Source organism: Rhea americana, unplaced genomic scaffold (genome assembly GCF_003343005.1).
Source record: "Rhea americana isolate MKP2758 unplaced genomic scaffold, rheAme1 scaffold_130, whole genome shotgun sequence".
In the NCBI taxonomy this organism is placed as follows: domain Eukaryota; kingdom Metazoa; phylum Chordata; class Aves; order Rheiformes; family Rheidae; genus Rhea; species Rhea americana.
The window spans coordinates 375,586-381,096 of NW_028185373.1; positions in this window are offsets into that span (position 1 = coordinate 375,586).

The window sequence follows — 5,511 nt, forward strand, 5'->3', positions numbered from 1 at the left end:
AAAAAAAAAAAAAAAAAAAGAAAATTTTAAATAGTTTTATATAGTGAAAAAAAAAAAAAAAAAAAATTTTAAATAGTTTTATATAGTGAAATATATGTATTTATTTTTTTATCTGAAACAGCCCTCTAAAATATTTTCAAGTAGAGGCTGAGCCAGCCTGGCTTTTACTCAAAACAACTGAGACATTTTGCAAAGAAGGGACAAACTTCAAGTTTATGATTCTGCAGATTTTTTGGACTACTCTCTTTCTTTCTTTCTTTGTGGAAGAAATCCAAAACATTTCCTAAATTTACAAAACCTTTCGTAAATATCCCCCTGTTTTATAGAGTCTCATTCCATTTTCTTAAAATGAATACAGCCATCAATTTACAGCTCAGAAAAATTATGCTAGGAACTAGGGATAGGAGAAAACATCTTGTAAAAAGTGTGCTTAGTACACAAACTATAAAGCACTTGTGTATATATTGAGCCCAGCTCTAAACCGATAAATCACTTTAGCTGCAATTGCTCTGCTGCAGGTAATGAATTCATTTTTTTTCATGAGGTTTTTATCCTAGTTTTYTAAGGAAACAAAGCTTATGCAGTCACACAAACTACCCACTCGCTCTGATACCTTGACATTGGCCAATTTGCAAAACTTGACAAAAGATTCAAAGATATCAAATTTACCCACATTTCATGAAAATGAGTGAAGAATACATATTACATTAATGCAACTGCAGGGCATTATTAGACCCCAGAGAATCCACATGAAACCTCAGAAAACAATTCTTCTGTGTTTGTAAAGCAGGTGAAATAACCACCCATTTGTGACCCTCCACAATTTCATTTTTTTCACAGGGGAAAATCACTCCGCAGTGTGTCTGTCTTTGGAAAGAACATCTCCACACTCCACCACCAACACATGGAAGCATCTCAGTTCTGTGTCTCAGTGCTTCTCKTAGAGAAAGGAGGAAATGAAATTATTCTTGTTAGACCATGGGAGCTGAGTAACTATTGGGACCCGTGCTCCTTGCCAGACCCWCTGCCCCCCTGCTTCACAGCCCCATGCTGCTCCTTCCTCTGGGCTTACTAAGGCCCCCAGGGCAGGAYAGTGTGGYTGTCCCAGCATGAGTTAGTGCATGGAGCCCACAGAGCTCAAATCCTGGGGAAAAAACAGTAATTCAGGCCTAATTCCAACATCCTTTCAGGTAAAAAAATCCTTGATTAAGACACAACAGCACCTGGCTTGCTGAAGGCGCTGCTTACCGTAATGGTGGGAAACATCTCAAGTGGCATTTAAGGATAYTTCCTCAGCGGGAGCTTGCAAATGCCACAAGCTCTTAACAGGTAAACTAATGTAAGAGTTTGTGAGCATCTGAGCATGAGAGAGAGGTGTGTGACTGCCTTAGTCGGGCTGCTAAGCACAACCAACAGATTCAAAGGTCACCCACGCTCAATATTGGTTCGTGTTGTCTATGGGCATCCCCAGGGTCCTTTGACCAGTTACTCCAATAGCCACTCAGAGTTTGTAGTCCTGCTCCTATTTGTTAACTCTTTGGGGCAGGAGCTTCTTTGTTCTATTTGGAGGGGTGTATGTGTTTATACATTGAGACGTTGGTCACTTACTGAGCTAGTGGATTCTCACCAGGAAATAATAACAATGACAGCAATAATATCTCTTGCTCTTTTCCCATTGAAAACAAAACACCCTAATCACAAGAAAGAGGGATTTATAAGACAATAGCACAAGAGCCCAGAGGAGAGAGGTCACAGGAAAAGCAGATGAGGTTTGGTGTAGTAGACAAGAGCAGGTATTCACGTCAGTCAGAAGGTCACCAGAAGCCAGTACTCACTGGACAGTGGTCAGTTTTTCTAGAGGCTTCAGAAGAATTTCTTGCCATCCTGCTCCGTACAGGAGGAGAGGRAAAAAAAATAGAAAAGGCAAGTCATTCCTCTGCAAGTTAGCATTGGTTGTGAGATGCTGCTGCAGAAATGCATGGATAGTTGCTATAGGCTGGACACCCTTCAGATATGTCATCCAGAAACAAGCAACAGGAAAGAAATTCATTGCTAAAATCAAAGGACCGTTACAAAAGTCTATCTCCCATCCACAGCCTCACTGAAGAGAAAGAAGGGAATTAACTGGAAAAAACACTTTTTATTCTGTTGCCTTGTGCTCTATCACATATGCGTGCAGTGCTAAAGAATCAATACAATAAGGAGCATAAAAAACCTTGACAGGATACAGTGGATAGATGATACTAAAATAAGCTGAAGAAAATGCCTACAGCCACAGAGCTCATCCTTTATTTGAATCCTCTCAGGGAAAATTTAACCTTCATTCTCCTTTCACTGATGCAAGCTTGAAAAACCTCTTCATGCCCATTACCAAATCCATCCAGCCATGCACATTACCACAAGTCTAACTGTAAGGGTCAGCATGTCAATACTTCAAGTACGCATGTATGTAAGTGCTCCTCTAACCTGAGTAAGATTATAAAAGAGTATCAGAYTCAAAAAGCTTAAAAGCAGACCAGTGCTGATTGCCTAGAAAAAAAGAATGGCTACTAATCCAGAATGGAATTCAGTTTTTAGCAAAACGTTACCAAATGATTAAAATTTGGGTTAGCAGAGCTGCTGTGACCTAAATATCGAGTATATCCCTGGACCAAACCAAGGTGCAGCCCTTTGTTTCTCTAAAGAGCTCATTTCTCTGAAGAGAGGGTTGGCTTTCATACGGCTGCTTGTGTAAAATAAGACCACTCAGGTGTAGGAGTGGGACGCAGACTCAGGCCTGCAGATATCAATATTCAGATGAGCAAAGCTCTGTCATCCACTGATACTGAAAGGAGAATAATTCACAGGAGTAAAGCTCACAGGCTTAATTTCTAGGGCTCTTCTCTTTGGGTTGTCATGAACTGATGATGTTTGGCAGGAGTTTAATAAAATGAAGTTAACAGATTTTTTTTTTAAGTGATGTTGCAATTTCCCCCTCAGTCAAATTTAACAGACTAAGAAATATTTCTTAGTGAGACAGTATAATTTCTTGCAAGAATTTTGTTACATATTAAAAGTCAAGCCAATAGTCATACACAAGGCAGTTGATGAACTAGCAGAGTAACAAAATTTGCAAAAAATATGCTTTTCCCTTTTGTTAAAGGACAACAAATTTGAGTGCCAACAAATAAAGTTGGAACTTAATGTACATTTAATTGTGCATATATGTAGCATTTTGTAGGAGTTCCATCAAGGTACAAAAACAGACTGGAGAAAARACTAAAAGGAATGTGAGACTCCCATATTTTCCAGGCCTTAGTACCTGTTTTAATAGGCTTATAATTGGTATCCTTATTTAACAAAAATAACCCTGCCAGATTCCCACCATTTTCATCTCAATTTTTAACCATCGTGATATTCCTCCTGGCTATTACATGACATGCCAATAAAAAAAGCAAGAGTACAATAGTTTTCTTTGTGCTTCTCTCTCTTAATCTGCAAAACAGACGCAGTAAGTGCACTAGCCACTCTAGATTGCTTTCAGCAAAAAAACATAACTTTGGCAGTTTAGTACTAGTTAAGGGGCATATGGTTTGCTATTCTCTGTGGAAAGAAAGTCATAAGCCAGCCAGTAGATTCAGATTCTTATAATTAACAACAGACAAACATTTGGCTAAAAGTTCATGAGGGTTTTTTTGTTTGTTTGTTTGTTTTGTTTTGTTTTTGCATGGCTTTCTAACCATTTATCTTTCTCTTTTTTTTAGCAAAAAGAAGAAAACCCACACAAGTATGTGAATGATGGAGTAAATTATGTTGCAATTATAATGATGTCCTTGTTATTGTTTCAGAAAAAAAGGTTTTTTTCTACTACCACGCCTTTCTGATTTGACATGAATTTAAAGATGAAATGAAATAAATCATAGATTATTATAAATCATAATTTGAGGGCAGTCTTTTCTGAGCAAAGCCAAGCTGGCTTGTACTTTGCAAACTAATAAACAAGAGAGAATAAAATGCTCAATTAGCATTTTACGAAAAAGCTAACTTTAGAAGATAGGGCAACTACTGAATTTGTATATACTTTCTATTGCCTTTCATGGGAATCATGTATGTGCTTCAAGAACAGAATCTGTCTTATTGCATTAAGTGTATTAGAGAAATTCTGAAGTTTTAAAACTTCACATTGAAAGGGACAAAGCACATCTCTAGCAATAAAAATATGCCACTTCCTGACCAATATGTTTGTGGCATCTAGGGCTCTGCTTCAGAAAAGCACTTAAGCATGTGGTTGTCTTTAAGCCTAAGTCCAAGCAGAGATCCAGCAAAGCCCTTGAGCACACACTCAGCTTTACCCACTTGCCCATATGCCTGGCTGAGTCAGGACACATCTCCAGAAGGTGCAGGGAATTCACTTTTTTCTCACTTGTATCTCTGCAGTTTCTCTCCAATTAGCAAATGCCAGCCTTCAGCAGAGGAGGGACTTCATCCCAGAGGAACCCGCGTCTCAATGTGCCAGCATTGGCTTCCAAACYTTCATGGAACCATATGATTTCTTTTCCCAGGATCCCATCAAAGCTTCAAAGGCCAGTCAGTACCTAGGGACCTGGGGTAAGTGGCAAAGCACAACAGGCACTTGCCAACCAAGCCTGCAGGCTTCTGCCTGCCTTCACAAACTGCCCTTAGGTCTTCTGCACTACAAAGACACACAGCTGGGTATTAAGCACTCAAGGCCTCCCAGTGCAGTAGGTAAAAGTGAATGTTGCACCATCAGGGACGAAGAATTACTTTGTTGCTATTCAAGAGAGCCAGCAGRACCTATGTCTATTCTGCAGGAGAGGGTGGACCAGCTCTCAGGTTGCTGGTGCAAGGATCAATTAACCAGGCTGGTAGCGAAAGGAGAGCCCACATTTCCAAGCCAGCTGTTCCTGCTGCTGCCAAGGGAATGAGATTCGACTCTGCCCTCTTCCTCCCTCCTTCCCCCTCCTGCCCTCTAGCAGAAATCACTACTCAACATAAACCAGCTCCTACCTCACCTCCCAGGGCTCTYGCACAGGCACAGGCAGCACAGCAATAGCCATTTTGCTGCTTCTCTACCAATCTGGCACCCAAGGTYGTTRCTTGTTTTGTCTGAGTAAATGAACYCCTCAAGAAACTCTGTGCTGGCACCGCTGCACAGGCAAGTGCCCAGGCAAGCTCCTCCAAAGCCTGCAGACACCCCGCTGCAGCCACCTGCAGCAGCCCCTCATCGCAGCCCTCTGCTGCAAGGCATTCTCCAGCATCATCCCAGCACCCACAAGAGACTTAGGAGACTCTCCAGAAAAATGTCAGAGAATGGTGATTTGGGATCCTCAAAGAATCTATGTAACTTTGCAAGAGACTTGATGGTCTCTTCTTCCATCCATTGAACATCATGGGCAGCTACGACTCTTTAGGGGAAACCACTGCCAGTTCCACAAGGCTAGCACTAAAACAAATTTCCATTGCATATGTACAGCAATAGGAAGTTAATTCTCTCTCTCTCTCTCTCTCTCT